The following is a 16,359-nucleotide window of genomic DNA, read 5'->3' as shown; positions in this document are numbered from 1 at the left end:
CAAGAGCACATGATGAAGCTGAAAAGGTATGGCCATTGTTAAAACTGGCAGCATTGTATTTCTCTGTAGGGCCCTGGATGTGCACGAACCATGGACCGATATGAGCCACTGCCATGTTTAAAGATGATGTGGTCACCCATGCAAGAACCCATAAGGCTGTGCATGTGTTACGTCGGGCTCGGTCTAGGATGAAGGTATGCCCAGTTACCAGGTCCGAATCATCAATGAAGCTGTGTATGAGCGCGTTACAAATAAAATATTCATTCATTCATTCATTCAATGAAGCTGGTCTCTTACTGATTTGAGAAGCAGAATAGAAAATAATGTTTGCTCTAGTTGCCGAGTCAGGCACCGGTATGTGTTGTAGAAAGATTTGGTGCAGGCGTACGTCTGTATCACGTGGAAGGGCCATCAGCAATTGTACAGTTCCTTAACGGTGCTGTAAATCGATGTCCTCCAAGGTCAGAGGATGCAACAGTAGGAATGTCATTGTTAAATGTAACAGGTTAACTTTCTATAAAGCCCTATAAATACTGGGACTTTTTTGTACTCAAAGGGCCAGAATATTGGCACTGGAATATTATGCTGGTGTCCCGACCCATTTTGGCACAGCTGTATGGAAATAAACCTGGTCTTTACTTTTGCTGGTTTCCTATTAGGATTATTTAGTGAAGGCTACTGGATTCAATATGTAGTACTGTCACGTCTCTGATTAACCATACTCATTTGAGAAGTTAACAAAAGAAGCGGACTGCTTCTCTGGACCCCTGTGCAGACACTGATAAGTAAGAGGCCCAATTGAAACCTCTAGAGGGTTTCAGGGGAGAGGTGTCTGTGAATGTTAGTGTTTCATCTTGGGCTGCACTGTAATCCTCGGTTATCCTTCATCACCCGATATGAATACCTCATGACAGGGATCAAAATTAAGATTGGATAAGCAGCAAAATGCAGCGCCTGGTTATTCACCATTAACCGGATATCAAGAGCTACCAATGAGGAGCTAGTATACAGTGTGCCACAAATCTAAACCTCCACATAAGATGCAAATCTGTTGTCTTTTACATCATTTATGATCCCTTATGCTTCAAACGATGTATTGATATGTACAAATGTTTATTTATAGATTGTTGTCCAGAGTTAAATTCACATAGGTGTGATTGTTCGGCATCAGTTGGCGTAGGGAGTCAAAAGTAGCTCCTGTGGTAGCTGTTGGTGCCAAGCTAACCAGACAATTCTAGGGCACAGGCAGGAGCTAAAAGGCTGCCATCACCCTCAATTTCGAACCCTGCATGAGAGCGAGTATGCCTGCCGAAGTACGCCAGCGTTTTACTTAGGAAAGAAGGTGGCCTGATGAAGTTATCGGGCATCATGTGGAGTTGGTTCAAGCTACCGATGTATTGATTTTCCATTGCGTGTTCCTGGAAAACTGTTGGGGAAAAAGACTGTAGTTGGACGATACCCCTGCAAATGATCTAAACAGGTTTAAGGTTGCATTTACACATCATTCCAGTACAAATACACCTGCAGAAACAGCTCAGGAAGCTGTAGCTGCTTTGTGCAGGGTTTGGTGCCCAAGGTCCAGAATCAATTAAAGAGCATTTGTATTGGATGGCAAAAAAAAAAAAAAAAGGTAGTTTCCGTGGCCAATCATTGGGTTTCTTGTCAAGAATTGATGGCTGGCAATGTTCACAGTTGTGGGGGGGCAGCAATTTCAAGAAGCACCGGACAGCCAAGAGAAAGCGGTCATGCGGGTGGTGCACCTGACCCGCAGAGAAAAACAGTTATGTGACAAATAAAACAGCCTGCCACTATTGTTAAGCAGCAGTGGCACTGGAGGTTTGGGTGCCTGATCCGGCCCGAGCGCCAAGCCACCGGAGTGAGGGGGAGGGGGGCGGTAGTTGTTCCTTCAGCCTCTCCTTTTCCAAATATGAACACAAAATCTTTTCAGACACAAAAACAGAAGAATAATGTTAAGGGATGCCAAAGGAGAACTGACATGATCATGCAAAATTGAATGCCAGTTGATTAGGAGAGAGGCCTTTTGAGTTGTGAGATTAACAGGAGAAATGTAATGTGTTTGATACAGGAGGAAATCGAGCAGCAATTTTAAAAAAAGGAAGATTTTGTCGATGCCCCATTGGCCTCTGAAACTGTGCGGGCAGTAGGGATTTCAAATAAGCCAGTGATCCATCCAGTAACTGGACCATTGTCAATATCAATTTGGCGCAATTACAGATCAGCATGCAATTTTTATTGAGCCCACTGTCACCAGTTAATTTGTTGGGACATCATATTTTATGTAAATTGCAGTGTACCATCAATTGTACTTCCGGAGTGGTCTTAGACATCCCATGTAAACATGCGGAGAACGTACTAGCTTATTTTGTTGCAAACATAATAAAAAGGAGAACAGAAGAGGGCGGAGAGCTTCAGGTAGAAGACTTGGAACAGTTATTGGCAAATGTACTCCATAAATTATGGTCACAAAATGCAAGCGAAGTGGGATTGATATATAGTGCAGAACCACAATACCATTAAAACCTAACACAAAGGCAAGGATTTCTGTTGCAAATAATGGTTAGAACAGGGACGCTTTTCCCGACCACTAGCACATTTAACACTCCAATTTTGCCCATAAAGATACCAGGCCGAGATGTTTACAGACTGTACCAAATCTAAGAGCAGTTAATTCAGTGGCATTATCAACATTGCCTGTTGTCCCTAACCCAGTGACAATACTTACATGTATACAACCCAAAGTGACACAATTTACGGTTGATTTGTACTCTGCCTTCACTACCTCAAGCTAGTCAATATATATTCCCCATTACACATTCTAGGTGTTGTGTGGACCAGTTTACCACACGGGTACACAAAATGTCAGACCCCTTTAGTCAATACCTGAAAAAAAGACTTAGTCCACATTAAATTCCCAGGAGGTTCCACATTGGTATCATATGTGGATTAACTGTTGGTCACGTCACCCACATATGAAGCATGTGAACAAGACACATCAGTGTTATTAACCATCTGGCAGAGAAAGAACATTAAGCATCCAAGTAGAAATTACAACTGTACGGAAAAGGTGCATTATTTAGAGCATGATTCATCAGCACGAAGAAGATTACCAGTCAGAGTTCAAGCAATTCCGAAATTACCAAATCTAACAACCATTAGTCAAATGAGATCTGTTCTGTGCACTACTATTGCCACTGTATATTAGGCTATTCTGCCATAGTGAATGAAGTGCAAGAAATGGCCCACTTAAATATACCCCAGGGGTAATAATTTCAAGTTGTAAGCTACTAGCCAGAGAGATGAGTGTATAAAGTCCATAAATAAACCTTGTTGAATTAATCAAACGAGGAAGGAAGAAATGTCCCGATTCATTCAATTTAAAGCAAATCAATAAAAAATTCAACAGACCAACATTTTGGAACACATAGCAGTCATCAAGTATTTTTAGTAATTATGCTGAATATCTAGAGATGATGGCGGTTGTCTTCAAAACTTGAACGCTACAAAAAGGTAATGTAAAAACTTCCCTTTCATCCTAGTTTCAACAAAATCCCAAATAGCAAGATGGAATGGACATGCGGTCTCTACCTGCAAAAACGAAATAGAGAACCACTGCTGAAGTATAGTGTGTTGCATTCCCAAGGAAATATTAATTTAGCCAATACATAAATGAATGGCACACTTACCAAGCAAACCGACAGACCAAAATGAATACAGAAACAACACCCCTTGGGTTATTCCTCCGATTAAGAGGTCCATCTGTACCTATATGTGTACCCAACACTGTTTTGGAAAGGAGACCATACTCACTGTCTCCGGATCACAAGAATGTAAAGAATCCCATCATGAAAAAATTCAAAGAAAAATTCAAAGAGGAATGGAAGCCATACAATGGATGGTGTCATACCTCTTAAATAAAGGAAAGTCTTATGGTCTGTGCTCAGCACTTGGGGCACAGATCCCAAATCAGTAGCGTTTCATTTACGCTTCGAGAGACAGCTTCCTTTTATATACCAACCTTTTTCATTGACAGATGCCCTGATATACTATAGCTCGAGACATGCCGATTGTCAGCACGGCATTCATATTATCACATGGGGTGTGCCGCAACCGCCGTGGCATGGGCGTTACCGGTGCCTCAGCATCCCCGACATGTGACCCCCCCGTCACGTTTCTGAAGTGCAGCCGTTGCAATGGTGACGCTTTCCCACGCGCTTCTTAGTTTTGCTCTGATTTAGGACTCTCAGCAGTCAGAGCGCTGTCTCTTCAAGCGTAAATAAGAGGCAAGACTGAATTTTCCTTTGAATTTGTCTCTGCGTTCAGAAACTCGGTTAGGACATACCCCGGTCACCATGTCCCATCCTTTCTGCATTTCAGCCATTTTCCAATTTTTCCATGATGGGATTCTTTACATTCTTGTGAACCATGTGATCCGGAGAGACAGGAAGTATTGTCTCCTTTCCAAAACAGTGTTGGGTACACATATAGATACAGAGGGACCTCTTAATCGGAGGAATAACCCAAGGGGTGTTCTTTCTGTATTCATTTTGGTCTGTCGGTTTGCTTGGGCGATCTGAAGTTGAGACCTTTGACAAACTGCACACTTTCAATTTATTACGAGCAAGTGTGCCATTCATTTACGTATTGGCTAAATGAATATTTATTTGGGAATTCAACACACTTTACTTCAGCAGTGGTTCTCCATTTCGTTTTTACAGATAGAGGCCGCATGTCCTGATGAAAACATTTCCATCTCGCCATTTGGGATTTTGTTGAAACTAGGAAGAAACGGAAGTTGTTGCATCCCCTTTTATAGAGCTCAAGATATTCAGGTTTTGAAGATAACCCGCTAGCATCTCTAGATTGTCTCACTTAGTAGACAGAATTCTGCATAATTACTAAAAATGCTTGATGACTGCTATGTATTCCAAAATGTTGGTCTTTTGAATTTGTATTTGCTTTAGATTGTTAATCAATCAGAACATTTCTTCCTTCCTCGTTTGATTAGCAGAACAAGACGATTTATGCCCTTTATACACTCACCTCTGCCCCTTCTCTCAACTCCACCCCCCCCCCACTCCAATCTGGGGGATACACCCTTTGCACTTTATGTACTCATTGTGTATTTGAGAATTATGTATGTTGTTCATCAGTTTTTACTCTCTTGTGCCAAAGCCTGCTAAATACGGCGATATGAAAAGAAGCCAAAAATGGAATAATAAAATAACATTTCAGCAAAATTGTACCTTCATTCCTATTTTTTCATCGTTCATATATTCATGCCCGTGGAATGTGGGGTTTCCGGGCTTAGCTACCTCTTTGTGTAAGCTACTAGCCAGCCATATAAAGTCACTCAACACCTTAATTCTTCACATTTGCAGAGCACAGCATTCAATTTCTTACTTGCCAAGTGTCCAATGGCTAGTGTCAAGAGCACATTTTGAGCCATCCTTTGATTTGGGGAGAGAAGGCAGAAAAGGCCTTCACTGAAGTTTTAGCAAGCTCATCAGGACTTGGATTGCCAGATTATAAAATGCCCTTAAATGTTGTATTACCGTGAAAAGAAGGTTACGCGTAGGCAATGCTGATTGAGAAACATAGGGACAAACATCGCTCAACAGCATGCAATAGCACGTTAGACCCAATAGCAGCAGAGCTACTGCCATTTTTGTGATTAGTGGCTGAAGCTGCACTTGCAGAGTTCTGAAAACATAATCAACCTTTGTTGTACCAGGGACCCATGCAATCACTGTATTACTGCTTAAAACCAAATGTCAACATGTGTCCATGTCCCATAGTATCAAATGTGGGTTAATAGTTTTGAAGTCAGCCAATAGTACATGACAATGGCTCACGTACAGTATTAAAGCCAGACTCTCCATTGCCATGTTCAAAAGAAGGAGCTCACAGGTTTTATTTTACATCAGCTATACTCACTAATCCACGCAGTTTTGCAAATAAATCTACCTGCAAAGCCATGGTGAAGAGTTTTATGAGGATGGGTAATGCATGAGGAATTGAAGGGAGGGCACTGAAAACTGCATTTGCAGTAAAGTGCCACTTCCACAGTGTGAGAACGAGCAGCTAGAGGTCTACTCGCCACAAATAGCATAACTAGGGTGTGCACCATAGCCAAGGATAAGCAAGTGAATATTTATACAGTTTCCCAATATGCCTTTGTTATAATACAGGACTATGGACATTTATAGAAAGAGGCTATTTAACAGAACCAGAAAGTGCAAACAAATGCCGAATAGATAGGTTATCTCTTGGAATCAATTATGCTCAGATTATCAGATCTCCCCTTCAGAGACAGAGCTACCCACATCATGTTTTTAATAAAAATCAAAATAGCTCAGGCTATTCAGCCCTCACAGATTGCATTCCGTCACAGGTGGGGGAGGGTGGGGTTCATTCAGCACTTGCAGGCCTGTTCAATTAATATGGGCTCTTCTAATGTGTCAGCTGACTCCAGGATTCTGGACACGTCTTCTCTGGGACGGGGTGGTCAAAGTCTGATGTCCTCTGTCTAAATGGGTGAAATCAACTCCCATGAAAACGAGTTTTAAGTCCCACCTTTATTGGAAACTTTGCTTCCTCAGTCTGTCTCTGGTGCTGCCTTAGAAGTGACGAACGCATAATGCCACTTATAGTGAATAGCAGAGAGCTCAAATACATAGATCCAAAGAACGACGAAAAGGAAGAGACTGTTAAAAAGGAGATTGGGGCTTTTATGGAGGTTGAGTGCATGCAATGTTCCCCTACTCATGGTCTTTAGTTTCTGTTTGCTTCAAACTGAGTGTCACATTAATAAAGCTGGGTTTATAGCAATAGGGATAAAAGTGAGACAGAGGTAGAGGTATTCTGAAAAAACAGGGTTAAAAAAAAAAATCTATTGTACTAAATAGCACAAAAGAAGGGAACTGTCAAATCCAGCAGTATTTTAATAACCATGATTAGGAAGGTTTTAGTAACCATGGTTAGGGAGGTGACACAGAAAATTGTTGAGTGGTCGGCACACACGCAAAAGCCCATAAAGCAGGGCGTGTGTTACATCAGGTTCTGTCCTGTGTGCAGGCATGCCCAGTTACCGGCTTTGTGTCATCATTGAAGGTGGATCTTTACTGCCTGAGAATCGGACTAGAAAATCAGGCGGGCTCTAGTTGCTGAGACAGACACAGTTACATGTTGTAGAAAGATCTGCTAGAGGCAGCTGTCTGCATTACATGGATAGACCAATCAGAATTGTACAAGACCCAAATGCTCCTGTAAAGCCATGTCCGTCAATGTCAGATGATGTACTCTTAGGAAGTTCAGTGTTAATCAAATGGTTCACTGTGCATAACCCTATAAAAACAAGTCCCTGTGCTTGAGGGACAATTGTGGAACTAGGACACTATGCCGGTTTCCCTACCCATTTCTGTGCAGCTATATGGACATGGTCTCTACCTTTGATACCTTGCTTTTATCACGATTATTTGGTAAAGGGATTCCACACCAGCAAATCAACATAGCTGTGGGCAAGTGGGAAAAGGAAGAAAGGCACAAAGGAAAACAGATTGCTTTGGGGCAGAAGCAGGCGAAACATATTGATCAACAAATGTGCTTTTGGGCATCTACCACATATTGAATCCATCTGGCTCTTATTCAGTAAGTACCAACAACACCATATGTGCCAGGTGTAAGCAGCATAACATTTCAGCTGAGTAACAATTCGAATTCCCACAAATGCTAGTTAATAGTGATTTATCAGTAAAAACTTTTCTCACCGAACATCACTAGATACACAAGCGGACGATGATGAAACAGCTCACCGGAGAGTCATATTTTGCAGCCCTAGCATCTTTTGGCACCATTCTTTGCTTTCTTGTAAATAGCGCCCATCATAAATAAAAAAGACTAAGTCCCACAATCGCATATGAAGAGAGCATAAAAGCTAAAACTGGCAGATTTCAGACAGGAAATGGGGCAATTTGAGATGACTGTAAAATATCTAATTTTAAAGATACAAAGACAGAGCACAGGAGGAGCCTGTAGTATAAAGCCACCTGGTTTTAATTCTGTTTGACAAAATCGTGTAACTTGTTCCTATGCATTATGTGAAAGAAATGTACGGAGCCATAAAAAAAGTGAACATGTTCGTCTGAATTTAACAAACAAATATCATGGTCTAATCAGCATTCCAGAACTTAAAAAGGTTTTCTTTGCGATTTACTTTGTTTTACAGGTAGAAAAACGTAGTAAATCTTTTGAATGCATTTGGCTCCACGTCAGGTGAGAGAATGGGGGCTCTCCCACACTGAATCATGGAGAGGTCTTCTGCAGCCATGTCTTACAAAATCACTGCTTAGTGGCTGTGATAAAAAAGAAAAGTAAACAAAAATAAAAAATATAATAAATATTCAACCTGGTAATTCTGGTCCAATTCCACCCTTATATGGGTTAATGTGCTTAAAGGAAGACATTTTCAGAGTGTAAATATATTATGTTGTGTATTTTAATGCAATCCATGTTAATCGAAAAATAAAATATGTAAAGTACCTTGCTCCTTTTACGTGGAGGAGCACTAACTTTACACAACATCTCACAGAATCCATTGAAAATTCAACATTGTACAAGCAGCCAATTTTATCTGCTCCTCATTGTCTTGGATTCCACTTACAGGTTTTGGACTCAAAAATATATAATGTTAAAGGTTGTCAATTCACATGCAGCATGATTCGAAGTAGACAAGATCATAAAGTAAATTGAAGTCAAATAAAGTTTAAAACATACATGAAGAATATTATCGGATACACACCAAGAAATTTTACAATGAATAATTATATAATACAGAAGTACATTGAAAAAATGGGTATTTTGTTAGAGAAATAGTGTTTAATGAAATTAATTTGTTCATATTTTTTTTTGGATGTATATATATTTTCTTTGTGTATGCAACTTGAAGTATGCAGTAAGTGGTATCCCTTGTAGAAATACACATTTAGTTCACCTGGAAGATGAACCTGAAGTCTTATTTTTGTATGCGCAAGGCAGCAGCTCCCTCAAGTGGTGATAACAGGCAAAGCGCGCAGTACTGCTTCGGATAAACATATATCTTGTCTTATATAGTATAGTATATACTATATAAGTATGATATAGAAGTATACTACATATAGTATGATGATATGTTAGCGTGCGAACGTGATTTTTGGGGGCTGAAAAATACACATTTTATCACTTACTGTTGACGGCTCCCTACTTGCTCACCCTGCCTTTTCCTCTGCATTACTCCAAGTGCCTCCAACTGGCCTTGGAATCATTCCTGTTAAGAATAGGTGCAATCACATGGACTATGCATTTATATATTATTTCAATAAAATAAACAGAACACAATTAAAGTCTTACTCGACAGAGTCTCCCATAGGACAGATGACTGTTTTGGAGCGCTGCGCCAGCACCATACTAAGGCCAGAGGGCCTATGCTGCACAGCCCTTCTGAAGCGAGGCCAGGCACCCACGGACTCCATAACTGGTGACGAGGAGGGGAAGTGGTGCCCCACTGATCCCCAAACACAAAAGGGTTTTGTGCTGAACCCTGCCATGCTTTCTGCATGGCGAAGCTTGCTCCCCACAGGAGTTTGCAAAGGCCAAGTGTACACAGCCTTGCTCCCTGCCTGGACACTGGAGCTCGCTCCAACTGGAGCTAGAGCAGCATCCAGGGCCCACGAGCGCTCCCGGATGCCAGCCTCCCTGGTGCACACATGTGATCCGCTCCCGCAAGGGGGAGCCAATGAAGGCTGGTATGGTGGCCAGGATAGCTGGTGCAGCCTGCCCGCAGCCAAGACACACTTCTGCCTGGGGGAACATGCAGGTGGCACGGCCCGGACCTCTGCCTAAGCGGGCTCCTGTCTGGGGTATCCCTGATGGGGCGTGGCCAAGACCAGTGCCCTGTCTGCACTCCCACCCTCTGTAAACCTCCCGACTGGGGGAGACAAGACATAGCCTCAGCCACATCAATTTGGCTCAACTCCCACTTGATGGAGTGAGACTGCAGCCCGGTCTCTACAACCGCCGCGTTTGGGAAAGTGGTGCTCCCGCCTGGGGGTGGGGGAGAGGGAGTTGCGCGGCCTGCTGCAGCTGCGTCAATGCAGATTTGACTCCCGCTTGGGGGAAGCTGGAGGGAGGCACAGCAAAGACTGCTTCATTAACGTGATCTGTTCCTGCCTGGGGGAGAAAGAGTTGGAGAAGCATCCACTGCCGGTGTGAGGCCAGAGAAGAGAGACTCCCGTCTGAGGGTAGAAATGTAGCTGTACAGCCGCGCTGAGGAAAGTAGCCATGTACCTAGCTGTGGTGGGGCAGAGAGCAGCAGATTTCCACCTCCGCTGTCAGAGCAGGTAATAAGATAAGGCTAGCAGTGCAGCTTGAGGCCCTGCAGCCTTTGGGGACAGATAGCCATCAAGGATCTGTCGGCGTCGCCATAAGCCATCCCCAACAGAGCTGAACCTGCAGCACCAATGAGGGCAACCATTAATTCATAGGTGCCGTGCACACTGGTGCCCAAACAACGGACAATTACCACTGGCGCTTTGGCGCCCCACACAGATGTGGCCCCCTGGTGCAGCTTTGCCTGCACGTGGAGGTGTCCGTCCTCGCAAAATGTATGGGCCCTAATGTTTTAAATGGGCCCACTCCTGATGGATGTAGTCTCCCTGGTGTCCGTGAGGAAGTATGTTTGCGTGGAACTGTCATCCTTAATGTTCCTATATGCTTAAAGTGGACTCTGATGATATACATGTCTGAAACTGTGATCCTGCTAAGGATCTGCACATAAGATGGATCCAGTAAATGTGTATGCCATTGTTGCACCAACTCCACTGGACTAATCAAGTTTCCCCTGGGAAATGTCCAATGTCCCCACGGATTGAATGTAAGATATAGCAATTTTGGATGCATGTCATTTTGCTTTATTGTTATGAATATATTGTCATTTTATTGGTTATAGGTTTGAATCAAAATGTTTGAAATACAATAAAAGGACCGAAAACAAAAGGTTCGAAAACATTTTTTTTATTGGGGGGGGGGGGTCCCCCAAAAAACCCCGTTTTTGTGGTAAAAAACACTTTTTTATCTAGACGGAAACCCCCAAAAAATATATATAAATTAAAAAATAAATAAAAATATCAAACCTTTTGTTTTCGGTCCTATTGACCCGATCCTATTGCAGTCGAACCTTTTGTATTCGCACCTTTAACCGGACACTGTTTTATTTTATACCTTTGGCATGGGAAGTTGTGACAAAAGCCTGTGTCGAGGGCTTGTGCCACATGCGACTCCCTCAATAAACGGCCAAGCAGCTTTTAGCTCGGCAGTCGATGGCTGAACTGTACACACTCCTGAAGTCCAAGTCCATGATTGTTAGGAAAGATTTCGTAATTGTAGGTAATTTTCCTTCCATGTGGCAACCCCTAAACTTTTTGCTGTTGTTTTTCACCTTGTTCTTGACTTTGCCAGAGAAGTGCAGCATTCTGCCGCACTCCTCTGGGCTTTCGCTCCTTTTCTTACGGGGAAACTGACATGCCCTTAAGACAGTCAGTACCGGGGAACGCCGTTTCCCGTAGTTTCTTTTATCATGTTGCGGCTTTCGTGCAACATGACACAAGAGGGCACTGTAAGCTAAGTTACAGCTCTCTTGGGTCTCTAGCCTTCTACAGGCCCTAGACACTCGTTTAGGATTGTATTTGATCGGTGCAAGTGATTCAGGGACGGGAATGGTGGAAGCGATCGTTTCTTTGTATTTTGAGCTCCTTTTGGCGTTCTAAGCGCGTTTTCTGCGCTTCACCCAAAATGGTGGCCTGGCTCCCAAAATGGCCAGACCACGAGGCTCCTTTGTCCTGTCCGCTGACCGTCTTGCTCCCTTCACCTTCCCCAGGTCGAGCCGACCCGGGGCCTTCCTTATTTGGGCATGTACTTTCCCGCGAAACATGGATGCTTTCGCAGGCTTCTACATGTCTTTTGTGTGCCTCCAGGATGTGGGCTGGGATGTCTCGTCCTAATACACATCCTGGGTGTCAGAGAGTCTAGGGTGGTGTGAATGCCTGGGACCACCGTGGTCCGTGATTGGTCCACGAATGGTGCGAGTGTTGATGAGCAGATCTCCCATTGGGTCCCCTCCGTTTTGGCGCGAAGGGAACCGTGGATAAGAGGGGGCTGGAAACACCACTACCATGTCGATCTCCTGAGTTCTCACGAACGAAGGAATACAGGAGCCAAGTATCCTGCAACCAAGAGGCTGAACCGAGGAATCGCTGGTGACCCGCTGAAGGACTTCTCCTCTGCACTGCTGTCGCCTTGTGAAAACCTTTTCACCTTTGATCGAACCAGAAGGCCTGTACTGGTACTTCGACCCTTGGAATAGCAGGAACAGCTATTCTCGGCATCTTCACCATCTCCTGCCAGTAAGCCTTCGGAAGCGTCTCTGGGCCATCCAGTTGACTGACCAGCTTACACAGGAGTCTTGCTCTGTAACCGCCGCCAGGTTGTGTAGTATTTCGAGTCCTTGTCACTCTCACACGCTTGGTACACTTGGCGTTCCCAGGTCGGAAGTGAGTAGTGTACATTTGGCTCAGATACACACGGCCGCTCCGTTGCCCTGCTGTGGTGACAAAACTGTGCAGGTTTCTTCGATTGGGACGTCTTTTTACTCAACACGACGACGAGGCGTTCCCTGCTCTTCTGAACCTGCCAGCTGCTGAAACTGACGCGGAGAAGCCTGGGTCTGCTTGCATCGGGGACCGGTGAGTAGTTTAGCTAGGATCTGGTCGCCCTCCTGCAGGAGCCCATTGCTTTTCCCCGCTGTGTAAAACAGCACCCTTTTGCCGTACTCGCTCTCTGCTTCTGCCCACTGTGGAGGCTGCGCTTGAGTCGCAGAACTTGTTCTCCTTCATTTGTGCACTGAACTGCCTGATTTCCTTAGAAGAGACTCTCCTTTTGCCCGTTGGCACCAGCGTGTGCAGGTACTTTTGAGCACAAGGCTCCACTCTTCGCAGGGCTCGGACTTCCATCTAGTTAGGTGCCTCTGAAGGCGAACTGAGTCTAAAGTATTGTATCGCACTGCCTGTTTTCCTTCCCTTGCAGGTGGACTACACATTTCGTGCATATAACGCTTGCGACTGTCGTATTTGTATATATATTGTGTTGATATGGTATGTGTTGGTTTACTATCGTTATATTGTGATTTTCTCGCTACGGTCATTGTTTTAAAGGCCTTGAAATAAATGTGTATATATTTTTAATATAACACCTGTTTGGAGTAGTTTGTAAGTGCTCTTGCTTTGTGTGCTCATTGCGGGCTTTCAGTCACCCTCACCCCTCTTGAGACCTAGTCTTGACCGCCGCGATCGCTACCTTGATTGGTCTGGATCGTCCAGAGGTTACCCTGTTCCAAGTAATTAGGTTGGCCTTCTGAACTTCTGCGCCACCAGGACAGAGTTCAGAAATCTGTCTTAACAATGATGCTCCGGACAAAGATCATGTCTACAAGACGATCATCAGACCGACCCCGACGTTTGCCTCTCCAGCATGGATGACCTGCCAGGAGAGACACTGATAAGAGTCTTCAGATAGTCCAGGACAAGGCCCTGCAGATAGCGTCCGGAGCTCCACTCTTCACAAGGATAGATGACCTTCGAGAACTGGACATCAAGATGCTGGACGAACATCTAGCAAAGCTGAGCAAGAACTTCTGCTAAGGACTGGATCAGAAGACTCACTGAAAACCCTTTTGACCGCTACCTGCGGCCCACCAAAGCAAATACCTTGTGAAACCAGCCTTAATGTGACAAGTCCACACAGACCATTAAGAAACCCAACCCACAACTACATACTCAACCCGCGAGGATGGAGTAACGAGGCTCAAGCCTCCAATAATCAGTGCTGATGGATAAAATATGTCTGAAAGAAGAAGAGAAAAAAGTGCTGCTCGGCAGCTATTTGCAACCAGACTCCTGCCTCTGTGCATTCTTCCAGCGCCGTACTGGGTGCAGAGGGCCTGCATTACTGGGGGCATAGGGCCTGCCCTGTAGAGTCTTTCTGAAGCAAGGCCTGGCACGCCCTGGGACCCACAACACAAGAATGCAGGGAAAATTAGATTTTAACCATCGAACTAAAGTGTATCGTATCATAATGAAGTTCAGGCATGTTTAAGTTCAGTGCAGAAATCTTGATGTTTTAAGAAAAGTAATTGGGAAATGTATGAAAAACGTGCAGAATTTGAAAAATATAAAATCAACAAAATGATGGTTGGAAAGCGCGAGTCTCCAACAATGGCCGTACTCGGATTTTTAAAAAAGCACTATCTGTGAAAACAAAAAAAAAGGAATCGCTCTTAGTTATGGTTTTTTATAAGGTTTCTATGCTGTTAACCATTTTGTGTGGAGTGTTAAAGGTTTGGGAAACCTTTAGTAATACTACAAAAATATACAATGCAGCAAATAAATTCACTACTGGGCTGATGTGCACCTAGACATTATTTCAATGGCGAGCTAAAATGCTGGCGAGATTATCGTGTTGTTGATGTTTTATAGAGGATATTTTCACATGCATGTAACGCCGTTAGATGTAAATTGACACATACATTGGATGTATCGATGAGGATGTGCTCTGTCAACCCTATTAAAAAAAAAAAAAAATACTTACAAATAGAAAAATAAACAGTATTCACTTTTAAACGATTTTGTATGCATTCGGCCCGGTAATCATCACGTTTACCCTGTAATGCTCCCACCCCCTCCTTTACGCGAATCCATGATTGCCCAAGCTCCTACGGATATTTTGTGTTCACAGCAGTAACAACCCGTAGCGCTTCCCTGCCCACTACTCCCCCTCCCATTTGAGCAGAGGAGGCAGTGCAGCTGGAACCTCCCCTGCAACCATTGCACATTCCTAACGGTGGCTGAATCAATTTCCTGTATCCCTGGACAGCGGGAACACTAAAAGGTGGGGGCAATATTGCCCCTTACCTATACTCCTCTTCCACACCGTGAGCAGTCGTCTTTTAATCTTCACCCGTCTCTGTGATCTTCTCACCTGTGTAGCGGATCTAACGTTTGATTCTTGCCGAACTCTCTGGAAACCCAGACACGCCCCTTTTCAATTTCCCACCCAACCATTGGTGGAAACACTGTCAAAGGAAACAAAACAGAACGGCAACGGGAAAAACCTCAGACTTTGTAGAAAGGGAAGCTATGTAGAATACATGAAGTTTACCAAATAGCGCTGGAAAATCTCGTTAAAAGGCAATATACCACGTATTTCCGCCTGATCAGTGGAACAATACAAATTTCATTCGACTGCATTTTCAAAAATCGTATATCCGATTATTAGATCCGCATATAATATTTGCAATTAAAACTGCTTATTATGCTAATATCTAAAATGCTACTTTTTAAATTATGAATATCGACAATGTTGTCAATTACAATGGCTAAGATTTTCTTTCATGTTGGGTTACATATAAGCAGTGTGGGCTACGGAAGTCCTTCCTCTGTTTCCTTGACAGCTAGATTCGTCTCTCCGCCCCCTCATAAGAATAATATTGTTTTCTTTCGCTGGGAAGTAAGTTGAATTATGGATTTGGCTACTTATACTTAGGCTAGCCCCTATAGTTTATTCATACCAAGCTGCGGCAACAGGCAGAAGAGCGGAAGGACACAGGTGTTGAAATCTAGTTACACTGCGGAAAACATGTGGCAGTGAGGTATGTCAACATCAAACCGCCATTCGAAAGACTTCAAAGCCAATGTGCCCCGCCCCCCACAGATTTCTAATAAAGAACTAGAGGGCCGACGTTCCACCCAGAACTGTGTCAGCACTGGACGCCATGCCGGTAGTAAAGCTGTCAAAAAGCACGTCACTTTCCAAAAAACACGTCACTTTCCATTGTTTCCTGTGGCCGTTTTTCCACCAGCAGGGCTTCCAGGACTGCTAAATGAATGGAAAACGGCCACCTAACCCTGCTGCTTCTTAGTTTCGACACAAGACATCCTGAAAAATGTTATGTTCACCAAATATTTAAAACATTTAAAGTTTTCTATGCCTTATAACACATTTCACTGCTTCTCAAGATCCTCAGACAGATGTTATGTTGATTTATACCATGCACTGCTGCCATATGCTTGGTCTCCAGGCGCTCTAGTGGCTCTGCAAGAAAAGATGGTGGGTTTGTAAGTGAGGGGGGGGGATAGGATAGAGGTTGTGCTCATCTGTTGATGCATGCAGAACCAGGAGAGACTTGCATCTTTGCGTGTGAGCTTTCTACGTGTGCTTTGAAATCTGCACTCGGTTTGATGTGTCCTTATGGGT

General features: G+C 43.7%; 1 protein-coding gene across 6 annotated transcripts in view; it reads right to left on the bottom strand.

The window, feature by feature from the left end:
• Positions 1-15,197, bottom strand: part of LOC138456334 (dnaJ homolog subfamily A member 1-like) — a 972,900-nt gene extending 957,703 nt beyond the window's left edge. For 2 of the 6 annotated variants that reach the window (XM_069607169.1, XM_069607172.1), the window contains exon 1: positions 15,018-15,128. The gene's annotated coding sequence lies outside the window, so the exon portion shown is untranslated. Of the gene's footprint in view, positions 1-15,017 lie in introns of all 6 variants that reach the window. The other 4 variants (XM_069607170.1, XM_069607171.1, XM_069607168.1 and 1 more) reach the window with 4 other exon arrangements.
• Positions 15,198-16,359: the final 1,162 nt, after the last annotated feature.

The sequence above is a fragment of the Ambystoma mexicanum genome, chromosome 1p (assembly GCF_040938575.1).
Source record: "Ambystoma mexicanum isolate Mex_15411 chromosome 1p, UKY_AmexF1_1, whole genome shotgun sequence".
Lineage (NCBI taxonomy): Eukaryota > Metazoa > Chordata > Amphibia > Caudata > Ambystomatidae > Ambystoma > Ambystoma mexicanum.
Note: the sequence above shows the minus strand (reverse complement) of the source record. Positions and strands in the feature narration are given on the sequence as shown.